Source organism: Balaenoptera borealis (genome assembly GCF_965194805.1).
Source record: "Balaenoptera borealis genome assembly, chromosome: 2".
In the NCBI taxonomy this organism is placed as follows: Eukaryota; Metazoa; Chordata; class Mammalia; order Artiodactyla; family Balaenopteridae; genus Balaenoptera; species Balaenoptera borealis.
The window spans coordinates 20,365,862-20,383,771 of record NC_138867.1 but is presented as its reverse complement, the minus strand read 5'-3'; the positions used below and the strand labels follow the sequence as shown (position 1 = coordinate 20,383,771).

The 17,910-nt window shown below is 33.0% G+C and overlaps 1 protein-coding gene across 1 annotated transcript in view; it reads left to right on the top strand.

Annotated features, from left to right (window-relative positions):
• LOC309623717 (cadherin-12) overlaps positions 1 to 17,910 on the top strand; it is a 525,281-nt gene that overhangs the window by 446,777 nt on the left and 60,594 nt on the right. The window lies entirely within an intron of this gene.

Sequence of the window (17,910 nt, the reverse complement as noted above, 5' to 3'; positions counted from 1 at the left end):
CTCAAAAATACTGATTTTTAACAATTTTACTGCTTATTTGTGGCAATCTGTAATAGCTAATTGAGGAGACTAGTTTGAAAGATTGTTCTACTTTTACATAAAAGGTGACATTGTACATTTGAATTCTGTTTTGGATTTGTGCATAAAAAATATGTTCAGTTTAGAGTATAAGAAATAGCAGAGATCTTCCTAGGTAGTGTCAGTATTCTTTTTTTTTTTTTTTTTTTTAATTTATTTTTGGCTATGTTGGGTCTTCGTTTCTGTGCGAGGGCTTTCTCTAGTTGCAGAGAGTGGGGGCCACTCTTCATCGCGGTGCGCGGGCCTCTCTTGTTGAGGAGCGCAGGCTCCAGACGCGCAGGCTCAGCAGTTGTGGCTCACGGGCTTAGTTGCCCCGCGGCATGTGGGATCCTCCCAGACCAGGGCTTGAACCCGTGTGCCCTGCATTGGCAGGCAGATTCTTAACCACTGCGCCACCAGGGAAGCCCAGTGTCAGTATTCTTATTCACAAGGATGATAGTGAGGTTTTTCAGATGAAGAGTATAAAACTCAACCGGTGGAAGAAAACAACTTCTGGGTATGGATGAAGGGTAATTTGCAAAAGCTTGAACAGCCATCCAGACAAATAGGCTGGAGTGCAACAAGGAAATGAAAATATCTTAATGGGAGAGAAACTACAGTATGGTTAGGGAACCAAGATGGCATGCTCAGGTCCCAGGGAGACAGGAAGATCAGTTCCAGATCTTATCTAGTGAAAAGAATCTGTACAAAGCAGCAGGCTTGTTTGGAATTTATTCGAAGTTGAATCTGTAGATCTAAGAGTAACTAGATGAGACCCACTAGGAAAGATTATGGGGTTAAGGGCATTTGAACTTTTAGAGCATTTTCATGCTGTGTCAGGAACTTTATCATTTTCATATTTCCTTTCCTCAGAAACACTCTGAGATCTTTATTTTCCACATCTTACTGTTAAGAAAACTGAGACTTAGATTAACCTGCCCAAGATCAACAAAACTGGCAAAGGTTTTTTTTTTAATTCTAAAGTTCAAATTTCTTCTAGTTTAACATATGAAAATGAAAAGATATTCTTTTCTTTTACCTGCCACTCTAAACCATATTTTTTAGACACGTCTGCAAAAGAGTCACATGACATATGCTGAATTGTCATCATAAACAGAAATGAGAGGGTAGAAGGAATATACCAAATAGGTCACTGTGATCTAATTATTTTCTTCTTGTGTTACATGCATATTCGAACTATAGCCTGAAAGTATAATAGGTGAGAGATATTTTTGAATCATGAGAAAGAAGAGGGTTTTCACATTTTCATGAATAAAAAATTAATCCCCTTGAAATCTTACATGCCTTTGTGTCAAGCCCTTTTTACTGTACTGTCATTTTGAATTATATCCTTCAGAGGAAAAAGACAGAATACATTTATAAACAGAAAAGCCACCTCTTTAGAAGCCAGTGCTCTTTCTGCAGGAATATTTCTCACATGGATCAATTAAACTGAAAATATGACATGAAATGACAAACTGAAATAATAACTTTTGAATGTAAAAGTCAAGAAAACATATATTTCATACATAATATAACTTAACAAGAGAATTTCCCACAGCTAGCTATATTTGTTCATGTCTGTTAAGCAATTATGCTGAAAAACAAATCTTCCTTCAGATGAACTTCATGGAGCTACATTTTTTTCATTGTTTAAAAATGCACAAGATAATTTCTTAAAATTTACTAATCATAATTCGTTTTGGCTTTGTGTGTGTACATATGCATGTGTGACATTGTTAAGCACCCGTTTCCATCCATTTCCTTCTATAAATCTGTTAGAAATGAAAATAAAATTAAATGTCATGGCCATTTGTAGGATGCAAGTGTAAATAGTTTGCTGTTTTACTGTTGCAAAATAGATGGTCCCTGAGGCATCAGAATTTCCTGCCAATTTCATTTGATGATGGTGACAGTGATATTTACTAATAAGTTACCAAGTGTCATGCATTATGCAAACTGATTTGCATATATATTCCCATTTAGCTTTACAATGACTGTATAGTATTTTCTCAATTTTAGAAATAAAAGAACAAGAGTATATTATTAATAAAAGTTAAGTAGCTTGTCCAAGATCACACAGCTCCTAGGTAGGAGAACACAAGACCTAATCTTATGAAGGGACTTCAGAACTTTTTATCACTTTCCGTCTTAAAATGCAATTTGCCTTTAATGCCTGTGTTTTGCCCCAAAAGTCCTACAGAGAGAACTGTTCACAAACAAAGGAGGGAATACTGTTTCAGAAATAGAAATAATGCCAGGCATGTTAAAAGAGTTCTACCTGCAGTCATATAAAAACAAAATATTTTCTTTGTAAAATCTTTTACATATAGTCATATAGCTTCCATCTACGATAATCAAGGACATCCGTAGAGGATCTCCATCTGTCAAAATAAGCTACAGCAAAATGCTGATGGTTTCCATTACTTGAATTTTAAATGACAAAACCATCTAACAAGCTGATCTAAATTATACATTATGAGATCAAATCAATTAAGTGATGTGGTTAATTCACATTAGGCAAAATGCTTCTCTCACTTGTCTCTTCTGTGTAATAGTTTTGTAATGAATAAGAAAACAACGTAGGTGAAATAAAGCCCTTCATAGTTTTCATAAAAAGGGATAATTTGTAGGAAACATAGAGAAGTGTTTGCTTCTTTTTCCTTTCTTTTTCAATATAATAAGCATTTAAGAGAACTGTTTGTATGGTAAATGGATTCGAATGCAGAAAATAAGACATTAATATTTATTTTAAGACAATTTCTTAGTCATAAATAAAACAGTATTTTAAAGTAAGTCTGTTTTTTGGGAATTCCTTGGCGCTCCAGTGGTTAGGACTTCGAGCTTTCACTGCTGTGGTCCAGGTTCAATCCTTGGTTGGGGAACTAAGAAGATCCAGCAAACCAACTGCAGAGCGAGGCCTAAATAAATAAATTAATAAATAAATAAACAAAATAAAGTAAGTCTGTTTTCATCAAATGCCTACCAAACATGTTTATATTGACTTTCTAGTTATAGGACAATTGATTCAGTTATAAGTCACTAAAATATTATTTGTACAATAGTTATTTTCTAAAACATATAATTGTATCCAATATTATACCTAGAACCATGAACCCAATTATACCCAGATGGGGCCACAAAGTCTATTTCTCTTTGTTTACCATTTACCATCTTTATACCTGGAAAACGATAAGCTTTGATACTGAAATTTAGTTGGTAAAACCATGTAATAAGTCATTCCGAATACAGAATTAAAGAGTAATTGAATTTTGACAGCTACTCAGATCCAGCCTTAGAAAATGTACCATCACGTTCTGCCAGGTGTCCAAAGTTTGATTGTCATGGGGATGACTGAGATTGACTACTAAAGATACAAGTTCATGTGTTAAGTTTATTTTTAGATATAATATTTGTACATATTTATATTTTAATATTTATTTATATATATATAATTTGAGAATTCAAAACTTTATACAGATTTATATATTTATTTAAATAATATCATAGGAGAAAATTTTTCCTGGATTTTGAGTGCCCAAGATATGCCTGAATATGTAAATGTGTGTATGCTGAGAATCACTTCGGTCCTTTTCACAATCTCTTTCTGTGACTGTTAGGAAGTGAATTATGTACAGATGTCTCCTCCCAACTTATCTGGAGACTCTGGCCAAGGGCCTGCTTCCTACCTGCAGATCAAGTACAAATAACTGTTAACACCCTCAGCATGTTTCTAAACGATGTCTCTGAGGCAAAGGTGGAATTTCTGTTCTTATCACTGCCTCCAATATGCTATTTTAGGTGAAAGAATGAGAAAGAGAAGATGGTGGCAATTACTCTGAAAGAATACCAAAAGAGACATGACTAAAATAATGGGTCTTATGTGAGCTCCACCTCTATTTAAATGAGAATGAGTACTTCAGCTTCACTCAAATATTTGAGGTTGGAAGGGTGGCGTGGACCAACTGGTCTGCAAAGTTAACTGTATAGATCAAATGTAAGTTAAGGCTTTCCTTAATTGGAACTGGGTGTCGGTTTTAAATAGTAACAACAAATTAATATATGAGGGTGTTAATGATATAAATTCATATTTGTTTATGTTTCTCAAACTTAGTACTGGTGCCGATTTTCATCAACTTTAATACACAGTTTAATTCCCATAATTAAATTGTATTTAAGTAATTTCAAACACCTAACACTTTTCTAGCATTCTCTGACAATTTTACTTAGTCTGTGGCTTTTAGGTCAGTACCTCCCAAAGATATGAATACGACAAAAAATTAGATAAGTTGACCTTTGATATTTATCTATGTATGATACATGACAATTAGATATTCTCCTCATTTGGGAGGAAATGTTTAAAAAGCATTAAAAATCATAAATTTTAGGGGTTAAAAAATTATACAAAGTGTTTATATTCAGGTATCTTCCAGTTCTCACATAGAATGTGGGCATGAGTCATATTTCATGACTCTTATTTCTATTCTTGAAAAATAAGCCAAGACACATTATAAAACTAGCTTTTTACTAAGTGGAATAAACACTTCAAGTTTAATTCCCAAATGGGCCTTTGTCTACTTCAATAAAAATAAATAAGAAATAACTGTTTCCTGAAGATAAGACATGCAAATGATAATCTGGGACTTATTCACCAGTGGCTCTCCCAGTGGTTCTCAAATTATATTTGCCTTAGGAATTCCTTGGGATCCTATGTCCCAGTGATGGAAGTTCTGCTACAATTGACGTAGCTTAGATCCAGAAATCTGAATTGTAGGTAAGTGTTCCAGTAGATTGTGATATAGATCGTCTGCAGGGCACAATTTGAAAATCTGTGGTGAAGGAGCAAGTGTTGATTCTCTGAGAAGGCTTTTTCATTATTCATTAACTAGAGGTAATGAGTTAATTATTTTGTACCTCATGAGAATTTTTTGATTCATGCAAAATTTCACCTATTTGGGTGGAGACTGAGTATTAAAATGTAGTCATTTTAAACTAAGTATTTTGAAAGTTAATTTTTTTTTAACACATTAAGCACTCATATACAGTTGTACATCTTGTTTAGAAGTTTTCCGAAGAGTTTACGGATGTCAGATACTGATGTTTGAAGGCTGAACTCAAACTGGATCAAAGTGAATACAATTTGAAGGCAAGCTCAGTGAAAAACTTTGCACTCCCAGTTCTCCAATGAGAAGGGATTAGTGAGTTTCACTAGACTCTATGTGGGCAGATGTAAGCAAATGAAAAATAACAGGAGCAGAATGTTTAAATAATTTTTCATTGTTATAATTATCATTATTCACATCATATTGTGCTTTGCTAATGAGTGTATGAGTCCTTTTAAAATAGTGCTGAAACATTTGGATGACTTATTTCGTTCTATTTCCTATGTGGCAAAGTATAAAAGATTGTAGCCTGGTTGCCCCATTGCCCCATTAGCAGGCTTTCAGAAGAATTATGCTTATGAGCTGGATGGCTAGTGACCTTCTTGAGGTGGCAATTATAATCATAATACTATTTTAAACAATTTTACCCAGAGTAAAGGATATATACTATGATTGTTAATATCATTTCCCCAGTTTTCTTAAAATGCTTAAGTTTATTTTATTATTATTTCAGTCTTTGAAAATCACATTATAGTCAATTAAAAATTCCTGCCACACAAATGGGACCTAATGAAACTTAAAAGCTTTTGCACAGCAAAGGAAACCATAAACAAGACGAAAAGACGACCCTCAGAATGGGAGAAAATATTTGCAAATGAAGCAACTGACAAAGGATTAATCTCCAAAATATACAAGCAGCTCATACAGCTCAATATCAAAAAAAAACAAACAACCCAATCCAAAAATGTGCAGAAGACCTAAATAGACATTTCTCCAAAGAAAATGTACAGATTACCAACAAACACATGAAAGAATTCTCAACATCATTAATCATTACAGAAATGCAAATCAAAATTACAAAGAGATATCATCTCACACCGGTCAGAATGGCCATCATCAAAAAATCTACAAACGGGCTTCCCTGGTGGTGCAGTGGTTGAGAATCTGCCTGCTAATGCAGGGGACACGGGTTCGAGCCCTGGTCTGGGAAGATCCCACATACCACGGAGCAGCTAAGCCCGTGAGCCACAACTACTGAGCCTGCGTGTCTGGAGCCTGTGTTCCGCAACAAGAGAGGCCACGATAGTGAGAGGCCCGCGCACCGCGATGAAGAGTGGCCCCCACTTGCCGCAACTAGAGGAAGCCCTCGTACAGAAACGAAGACCCAACACAGCCAAAAAAAAAAAAAAAATCTGCAAACGATAAATGCTGGAGAGGGTATGGAGAAAAGGGAACCCTCTTGCACTGTTGGTGGGAATGTAAATTGATACAGCCACTATGGAAAACAGTATGGAGGTTCCTTAAAAAACTAAAAATAGAACTACCATACAACCCAGCAATCCCACTACTGGGCATATACCCTGCAAAAACCATAATTCAAAAAGAGTCATGTACCAAAATGTTCATTGCAGCTCTATTTACAATAGCCAAGACATGGAAGCCACCTAAGTGTCCATCAACAGGTGAATGGATAAAGAAGATGTGGCACATATATACAATGGAATATTACTCAGCCATAAAAAGAAACGAAATTGAGTTATTTGTAGTGAGGTGGATGGATCTAGAGACTGTCATACAGAGTGAAGTAAGTCAGGAAGAGAAAAACAAATACTGTATGCTAACACATATATATGGAATCTAAGAAAAAAAAAAGGTCGTGAAGAGCCTAGGGGCAAGATGGGAATAAAGACACAGACCTACTAGAGAATGGACTTGAGGATATGGGGAGGGGAAAGGGTAAGCTGGGAAAAAGTGAGAGAGTGGCCTGGACATATATACTCTACCATGTGTAAAATAGCTAGCTAGTGGGAAGCAGCCACATAGCACAGGGAGATCAGTTTGGTGCTTTTTGACCACCTAGAGGGGTGGGATAGGGAAGGTGGGAGAGAGGGAGACGCAAGATGGAAGAGATATGGGGATATATGTATATGTATAGCTGATTCACTTTGTTATAAAGCAGAAACTAACACACCATTGTAAAGCAATTATACTCCAATAAAGATGTTAAAAAAAAATTCCTGCCACTTTTACACAATCAAATATATGTATTTATTCATACTTGTTCTTGATTCTTAAGAGATATGAATTGAATAATACTATCTTTACTTTTCTCAGTCAACAGTGCACTCTATAAGACAAATATCTATATGTATAAATATATTACAACCACAGTAAAATTCCATAATAGGAATATGATCAGAATAATTATTGGCATAAATAGGATACAGTTATTAGATCTAGCTGGGATTATTAGGAAATATGAAGGCTATAGCATTTAAGAAGAAACGTATAGTAAGAATTTAACAGACTGAAAGAGAGAAGGTTGGTTGCAGAGTGCCGTAATCCTGAATTATACACATGTATTTATGTATGTATGTATGTGCTTTTTTGTAGAGAGGCAATATCATAAATCGATATGTTTAAAAAATAACTTTGTTAAGTTGGTAAACACTGATGTAGAGAGAAGATGTGGCACAAACCCAGGGCAGTTGTTTGGAATAAACAAACAGAGCCAGAATTGAGAAATACACAGCAGCAGAATGGAAAGGACTTTGTGATCTATTGGATTCAGAGATAAGTAAGATAAAGAGCATGTGAAGAAATTATTTAAGTAGGAGATGGTTTTTCTGTTGATATGCTGAAATTTGAGTGGAAATGAACAAATGATGGCTGGAAATATAGGGAGCCTCAAAGAGAAGTCAGAGTCAAAAAAACATTTCCAAGAGACATTTAATGATAGAAGTGACAAATGAAACTTGAGGCATGGATGGAATTGATCAGATTAAAGAGGGCATAATTCTTTAATTTTGAATGTAAGAAAATCCAGGAGGGGGAATGAACAAAGGTATAAGGAGAACCTTAAAAATCCCCACCTCAAACCTTTAATACATATATTTCTGACAATGGTGTATATTTTTAACCACAGTTGTGAAGGTATCCTAAATTCTCATTTATGTCACATGGTTTAAATCTATTTCATATTTGCCTTATTATTGGTCTTAGCATTTATATAGGCAAAGAAATTAGACTTATACAGTATTTATGAGAGTTAAACATGATATAAATAATACTAAAACCATGGAAACAAAATATTTTGCACATATCTATCTTATTAACAAATATTGGACACAATAAATTATATCCTTTAATGAATTATGTTTCATGGATTGCTAGTTTTATAGAAAAGTAAATGCAAAAATGGCTATATCATTTTTTGTATGTATAAAGGGGATAAAAAAATTAAACTCTTCCCTCAAGCAGCTCTGTGTATAATGGACAATTATACTATTTGAAGTAAAATGAATGATAGACTTATGCACACAATGATATACAAATGTGTAAGATGGGCACCCAATCATTACAGAGCAGATCTGAGAGGATGTAGAAGGAATTAATATCAATATTGATTTCTGAAACCTCTAAGAAGAGTTAGCCAGTGGAACAGCAAATGTGTACCAAAATATTTTAGACCATTGAAAAAGCATAATGTATTATTTAACGAATCATGAAAAAATGGAAGTGCAAAAACAAGAAAAAATTTCATCAAAAAATGACTTGAAGTTGTCCTTGAAAGAATGAAGAATAGAATTTATGTAAAAGGGGATGAGGAGCAGTGGGAAAATGAAACATTTTAGGCATAAGCAACAAGATAGGGAAGAGATATGTAGTGTTCAACTATAAAATAGTCAATTAATGAAAATTTAAACCATTGTATACATACATTAATGCATTAACATATGAATATTTAGAAATAAAATTTGTAGATCAATGAACTTGGTGCTATTGAAAAAATTAATTTTGGTTAAGTTTATTTTCTAGACTAGGCTCACAATGTTTCAAAAAAATCTGTGAAAAATCAAACTTTTGGTTAAATAAGTATTCCCAGGTAAATTTGAATTTCAAACATTTTTCAGGCCTAGTTTGTAAGATGTTGAATATATTTATAATTTATAATAAAACCTCAGATGTGGCCCATTTTTGTGAAATTATTGGGCAATATCAATGAGAATTATCCATCTACTATGTTTTGTTAGGTGGGTCAGAAATTACATAGACAAGGACAAAAGAAAGGTTTACATGATTAATGGAGGTTTTAAGGGAATATTCAATGTACTCCATAAAATGAATGTACAACGAAAGGTTATTGATGCACTTGAAACGTTGTGCACTCTTGCCAAGATCTACATCATGTTTACTATGTAATGGAAGTAGTGGTTATATAAATCACATATATTAAAAATACATATTTTTGAGAATCAGGAACACTTTTTATTCTGACAATCATTAAGTAATATAAATGGGTTTTTGTTTCATAGTTCGTTTGGAATTGGTTTGGTTGGAATTTTCAATACTGGCAAGTGAATGACGATACAGGGAAAGCCTGTCAAGCCGTCCATTTCCAAACTGAAGCAGCATCTGCACTGGCCCAGTTTGGCTTGGGGGTGGACTGACAGACAGGAGAAGTCTTAATTTTGCATATGGATCAAAACACTAATTAATATGATATACTGGAAATTTCTGATTTCCAGATCTAGATTTTGGTAATTAAAGGCAACATAAGACTACTATTTGAAGATGAGCAGAGAAGGCAAAGCGTACTGGCAATGAAGAAAGTCTAAAGGAACAGTGGGAGACAAAGGGGAAAAAAAGGGTTTTATTACATCTTGCATGTTGTACATTTTTAGACTAATGGTAACATGATGTGGGAGAGTCTAAAAGTTCAGGAAGCTGAGTTATCCCCTCGATGATATTATTTTTTTTCTGTGAAATATGAGACAAGGTCATATGAGATATGGTTTTTGCTTTTATTACCTTTTTATTTCCTATAAAGGCAAGATCATTTTGTGTGCTATTATACTTGCTTAAGTAATTAAAACACTAAAATATTTATAAAGCAACATTTTACTTCTCTGTAATTAGATGGTAAATCACACACACACACATATACACAAGATCACTATTTGAACAATTTCATGTCTGACTTCAATCACTGAATCAACAGTTTTATAGTAATACGCATTTATTTTCTAAATTTTATTTATTTATTTGTTTTTGTTTATGAAGTTTTTTTTACTTATTTTTTTGTTTTTTAAAAGTGTACAATTCGGTGCTTTTTACTATAGACAAAAAGTTGTGCAACCATCTCTACTATCTAATTCTAGAATATTTTTATCACTCCAAAAAGAAACCACATACCCATGAGCAGTTATTCCCCAGTTCCTCTCAATTGCATCCTCCACTCCCATGCATAATTTTATCTACTTTCTGTCTCTGTAGATTTGCCTATCTGTACACTCCATAAAATGGAGTAATACAATATGTAATCTTTTATAACTAGCTTGTTTAACTTAGCACAGTATCTTTAAAGGTTAATCCATTTTTGTAGCATGTATCAAAAAATAGTTCACTTTTATAAATTGACATATATTTGACATACAATATTATGTTAGTTTCAGGTCTACAGCACAGTGATTTGACATTTAAATTCATCACTAAAAGATCACTACAGTAAATCTATTGACCATCTATCCTCATACAAAGCCATGACAGTACCATTGGTGATATTCCCTACTCTGTGCAATATGACACTGTGATTATTTATTTTATAACTGGAAGTATATACCTCTGAATTCCCTTCACCTATTTTGCCCATCCCCGCCACCTTCTTCCCCTCTGGAAACCACCCATTGTTTGTTCTCTGTATCTATGAGTCTGTTTTTGTTTTGTTTTTTCTATTTTGTTTTTTAAATACCAAATATAAGCGGGATCATATGATATTTGTCTTTTTCTGTCTGGCTAATCTTACTTAGTATAATACCCTCTAGATCCATCCATGTTGTAGTAAATGGCAGGATTTCATTCTTTTTATGGCTGAGTGATATTCCATTGTATATATGTACCACATCTTCTTTATCCATTCATCTCTTGATGTTCATTTAGGTTGCTTTAATTTCTTGGCTATTGTAACTAATGTTGCAATTAACATATGGGTGCATATATCTTTTTGAATTAGTGTTTTTGTTTTCTTTGGGTATATATCCAGAATTGAAATTGCTGGATCATCAACACTTATTTTTTGGCTTTTTGATGATAACCATTCAGACAGGTGTGGGACAATATCTCATGGTTTTGATATTTATTTCCCTAATGATTAGAGTTGTTGAGCATCTTTTCACGTGCCTGTTGGTCATCTGTACTTCTTCAGAAAAATGTCTTTTCAGGTCCTAGGCCTATTATTAAATTTTTTTTTTTTTTTTTTGAGTTTATGAGTTCTTCAGGTATTTTGGGTATTAACCCTTTACTGGATACATCATTTGGAAATATCTTCAATTAAGAAGTGTTTTTTTTAATTTTTTAATAGTCCCATCTGCTTATTTTTGTTTTTGTTTCCCTTGCTGGAGGAGACAAATCCAAAGAAATATTGCTAAGATAGATTTCAAAGAGCACACCACCTATGTTTTCTTCTAGTAGTTTTGTGGTTTCAGGTCTTAAATTTAAGTCTTTAATCCATTTAGAGTCTATTTTTATATATCATGTGAGAAAGTGGTCCAGTTTCATTATTTTTCATGTACCTGTCTAGTTTTCCCAGCACCATTTATTGAAGAGGTGATCTTTCCCCCACTGGATATTCTTGTCTCCTTTGTTGTAGATTAATTTACCATAAGTGCATGGGTTTATTTCTGGGGATTCTCTATTCTGTTCCATTGATCTACTGATCTAACAATACCATTGACCTAACAGTACCATACTGTTTTCATTACTGTAGCTTTGTAGTAAAGTTTGAAATCCATGAGCATGATACTTCCAGCTTTGTTCTTCTTTCTCAAGATTTCTTTTGCTATTAGGGGTCTTTTGTGGTTCCATACAAATTTTAGGATTATTTGTTCCAGTTCTGTGAAAAATGCTATTTGTATTTTAATAAGATTAAATTAAATCTGTAGATTGCCTTGGGTAGAATATTTAACAATATTAATTCTTCTAATCCATGAGCATGGTATATCTTTCCATTTGTTTGTAAGTTTTCAATTTCTTTTATCAATGTCTTTTAGTTTTCAGAGTACAGGTTTTCACCTCCTTGGTTATACTTATTTCTAGGCATTTTATTCTTTTTGATTGAATTGTACAGAGGATTGTTTTCTTAATTTTTCTTCCAACAGTTATTATTAGTGTGTAGAAATGCAACAAATTTCTGTAAATTAATTTGGGATCCTACATCTTTACTGAATTAATTTATTAGTTCTAATAGTTTATTTTTTTTTCTGGTGGAGTCTTCAGGATTTTCTATGTATAAGATTATGTCATCTGAAAAGAATAACAGTTTTATGTCTTCCTTTCTAATTTGGGTTTCTTTTACTTATTTTTCTTGTCAAATTGCTGTGGCTAGGACTTCCAATACTATGTTGAATAAAAGTGGTGAGAGTGGGCATCCTGGTCTTGTATCTGATGTTAGAGGAAATGCTTTCACCTTTTTCCCATTGACTATGATGTTGGCTGTGGGTTTGCCATATATAGCTTTTGTTATGTTGAGATATGCTTCCTTTACACCCACTTTGTTAATAGTTTTTATCATAAGTGAATGTTGTCAAAAGCTTTTTCTGCATGTATTGAGATGACTATATGATTTTTATCCTATGATAATGTGATGCATCACATTGGATAATGTGATGCATCACATTGATTGATTTGTGGATTTAGAACCATACTTGCATTCCTGGTATAAATTCCACTTGGTCATGGTGTATGAACCTTTTAATGTATTGTTTAATTTGGCTTGCCAATGTTTTGTTGAGGACTTTTGCATCTATGTTAATCAGGGATATAGTCCTGTAAATTGATGCTGGCCTCACAGAATGAGTTTGGAAGAGCCCCTTCCTCTTCAATTTTTTGGAATAGTTTGAGACAAATAGGTGTTAACTTCTTTAAATGTTTGTTAAAATCCACTTGTGAAGCTGCCTGGTCCTGGACTTTTGTGTATTGGGAGTTTTTTGATTACTGATTACACTTCATTACTAGTAATTGGTCTGTTCAGATTTTCTATTTTTTTCTGATTCAGTCTTGGAAGAATGCAGTGCTTCTAGGAATGTATTCATTTCTTCTAGGTTGTCCAATTTTTTGGCATATAATTTTTTGTCATAATCTCTTATGATCCTTTGTATTTCTGTGGTGTCAGTTGTAACTTCTCCTGTTTCACTTTTGTTTTTCTTCATTTTAATTTCTTTTTTTCTTGATGTGTCTGGCTAGAGGTTTATCAATTTTATTTATCTTTTCAAAGAACTAAATCTTAGTTTCATTGATTTTTCTTTTCTTTTTTTTTTTTTTTAGCCTCTATTTCCTTTATTTCTTCTTGGCTCTGTGCTATTTTCTTCCTTCCAGTAACTTTAAGTTTTGCTTATTCTTCTTTTTCTCATTCCTTTAGGTATAAAGTTAGATTGGTTATTTGAGATTTTTCTTGTTTTCTGAGGTAGGCCTATATCATTATAATCTTCCCACTTAGAACTGCTTCTGCTGTTTCACATAGGTTTTGGAATGCTGTGTTTCCATTTTCAAACTCTGTGGTTGTAATTTCCCTCCTGTTTGCCAGTTATCATCCTGGGGGTGTAGGTCTTGAGTATAACCCATCTCCTCCCCTTCTACCCATCTTGTTGTGGTCCCTTCTTTATATCTTTAGTTGCAGAAAATCTTTTCTGTAAGACTTTAGGTTGTTCTCATAGATAGTTGCTCTGTAAGTAGTTGTAATTTTGGTGTGCCCAAACGATGAGATGAGTTTAAGTCCTTTCTACTCTGCCATCTTGATTCTCCTCTCTATTTTCTAAAGTTGAAATGTAAATGTAATATTTCAAGTAATCATCTCCTTAAGTCGTCTCAAGTATATGCTTTCAAGTTCTTAAAAATGTTTAACATTCTTATCAATTTGAAATAATTTCTACTTAGGTCTAATTATCTCCAACTTAGTTATTTGTTACGTATAGATACGTTTTATGTGCAGCTGAACATTGGTTTCTTATGTATTGTTTTTCAGTAACTTTAGATTAGTTATTACTATAAGCATAAAATAAAATGTATTTCAAAAGAGAATTTGTAATGGATTATTCCACCTTCTTTTTATTTTCTATTCTTATGGCTGAATGTTGCCACAGTACTGTATAATTCATTCATTCATTAAATGTATTTATTCAGGTCCTATAATCTTTATTTCTGATTAAACTGCAACATATTAATTTGTATTTTGTTAAGTAAATATATGTCTTTTGGTGTGTTCATCAATATTTGGAAATTTTCTCAAAGAAAAAGGAAGGGAAATATAAATCCTTTGTCCTTAGGTATTAATGAATGTGCACACATGCACACACACACACGTAGTGCAAGTTCTAATAATCAAAGTATAATTTTTTGAGTAGCGTTAGTTACTTAGAGGATGCCCACTTGGCCTATAATTAAGTAACAGATACTTTTTTTTTTTTTTTTTTGTAACAGATACTTTTACCTTTGGAATTAACAGGGCACATTATCTGTAAGAAGCTAGAGAATTTGATCACTATAATTCTACCTTAGAACCTTAGTTCACTACATGCAGTTTTCTCCTTTTCTATGGGAACATGGTTATTTTTTGTTAAGCCTAGCAGGCATATTTGATAACTGTGTATGTATATATTCTTATTGACTCTGTGAATAATTTCTTGTCACCTGTCTTCTAACTTAATGTGTGTTGTAGAGGTAGTGCCATTAAGATGTTTCATATGTGTCAAAAGTAGGATGCCCAGAAAATGATGGCAGTGTAATTACATAGTACATCATAAGCGATCCAACTTTGGCACAGGTGAAGATTTACTTCAGTTTTGAATTAATGACCCTAGCTTTATTGCTGTTGAGTTTCTAGAAATGATAAAATGTCAAGCCATTGGAAATAAAATGACAGAACCTAAACAATCTGACAAGACTAATGCATAGTTTCCCTGACTTGTTCCATGTTCTGTAGACTTTATTACCAACTACAATGTTCTACTGAGAAATGCTTGTCTTAATGAATGCATCTTCCACCTTACTACAATGTATATCTGTTATGCAAAGAACAGAAAATTCAGTGCTCTGTATGTGTTTGTTTTATGTACACTAAAACCTCAATGTAGAAAACAGATGTAAGTGGAAAACACTGTTTTACTTCTATTATATCTTAATTTTAGTAGGGCATGTTAGTGGAATGCTATTAAGTCCATCTTTTTAGGACAAGACTAATATTTCAATTTAATGACAAGTTTTCCAATGCTGTTAGATAGTTATGAATTTTGCAGGCAAACTATATGCTGACAACTTTTTCTAAAACTGCTATTTAACTTATATTGATAGAGGATTGCAAAGTATGGCTGTCTTCACATTTATTGTTATTAGCCTCATAAAGTGTTCTTTCATAAAACATCAAAGTCATATCTCAGCCTATAGTCTTGAAAAGGCATATAGTCTTTTATCTATACTCATATTATCTGATGTCCTTTAGCTAGCCTCTCAGAGTTTAAATTTTTTTCTGACATTGAAAGGTCTCAATTCTGGCTAAACTCTTCACCTTCACTAACCATAAGCCTAAGTGATGACACCAGACTAGATTATTTCCCTTGATTTTTTGATTCTATTATTTTTACTTTTAAATGTTCAAATGAAAAGCAAACTCATAAACCTAACATGTAACCTAAAGTTGCTCCCCCTGAATAGCTTGGATAAAGTAAGCAGAAATTTTCCAAGCTTTTAAGTTAGATGCCCATATTTTCCTAAAGATTCCATTCAACCCTCCCCTTTCCCCAGTGATGCAACACCATCACCATCATGCACTGCTTGGCCATGTTATTCAAGAACTTTCCTAACACTTACTGATGTACTGTTAGATTAGACCATGACAGATCACACTATAGATTCAAGGCTTTTGGTGTTTCTTCATTTCAATATCACAATCACACAATGAGACACAAAGGTTGTAGACACATTTCTGGTAAATCATAGGTGCTAAGAAAGGAAGAAAAAAGGAGATAAAAAATACTTCACATGTTCTATGCCTTGTCCTTTTTCTTTGGAATTCGTCACTGAGAAATTTAGTACAACTTTATATAACTGTGTCACATGCTTTCTTGCCACATTAAACAGGAATTCAGGCATCCTTCTGTTTGCTAATATCTCAGGAGTGCTTCAATAGGATCAGGGTTTAATATGGCTATTGTGAAACACATGCTCTATAGAAACTAGGTTGCAAAAGCCACATTATGTCCTGCTTACTAATCATGGCTATTTGAACTCAGACAAATTCCCCTTGGATATCTGTCTTTACCCTTTTTGGAGGCAATGGGTATACAATGTAACCCATAATTTTATTCTTTTTCTTTGCTCGTGTTGTCTCAAATTCAAACCCTGCTTTAAGTTCACAAACATTGGACAACTCTATAGGATAGCCACTCTCTTAAGTGTTTAGGGAATAAAGCCTAATGAAGCATAATTATAGTCTACGAAAAGTTGCTAGTTTGATAGATAAATATGAATTCTTCAACCAAAATTATTTTATAATGTCTACATAACACTCCGTTGTTGCCACTTGAAGTATTTTTATTTGGTATCTATTTATTTATTTAACATTTACATTTTCTCTTTTAGAGAGATTTCTCATATCTTGTTTGAAGGCAGCTATAATGTTAATTAACTATTAAGGTAACTAATTAAGCAAGTATTTTATACCACTGTAAAATGTACTTTCTGTCTATTACACGGAAACAAACAATTTTAGGTAAAGACTTAGCTCTCTCAAGACTAAATATATTATATGTCCCGTTGAGGTAATGTCCATTGGATGGATATAAATAAGGCTGATTTTAACATTATAGGAGCAAAGAGTAGATATCCTTTTTGGGGGCGGGGGTTAGAAAAGCAGATGGCAAGATTTAAGTGCTTCCTGGGCTAATGAAATTGGAAAATTTTGTAACCGGTTGTGAAACAACAATAGACCTCTAAAAATAACTGGGAATAAAGAATAGACTATTTGGCAGAATCTCCATAAAATGTGAATGATTATTTTTTCTCATATCTCAAAGGAAACAATTGTAATACTGTAATGTAGCTTGTTGAATGAACTTTAACATCCAAAAAACATATTAAAACCTTCCTAATTTAATTGCTATAAATGTAACTAGAATTTCAAATCAAATTAATTACCCTGGTTGCTTTACTCATGGGAAAGCAGAATCAAAAATCTACTAACAGAAGCTTAAACTGGTGTCAATATTAATTTAAACTTTATATTTTTGTGTTTAGTTTTGCTTTAGCATTTTCATTTCCTCCTATTTTCTTTCTTTCCTTTTTTTGATTTAAACAGACTGCTGTTTAACCTATTAATATTTATATTGATGAGATATCAGTAAAATAGCCCATATTTTTTTCTTCACGTTATACCTTACAAGATTTTGTAAACTCTTTTAAACAATGTATATATTTTCATTTTTGTGGGATACCATAATTTTTCTTGATTCTATTATATTTTATATAGATAGAGATTTTTATAGGTTTTTCTGACTCGGTGTCAAATTTATAGTAATGTTGGTGCTCCACCTGGTGGTAAACAATAAGCATTTTACTTTTCTCTTTTCCTTAGCGTTAAAAAATTGGGAGATAGAATTTTATATCCTGACTTTAAACGTGTGTAAAAGTACCTGGAAGGGAATCTACTAAAAATTTACTAAGTATAAGTTGAATATTAGTCTGTAGTATACTATACTTAAAT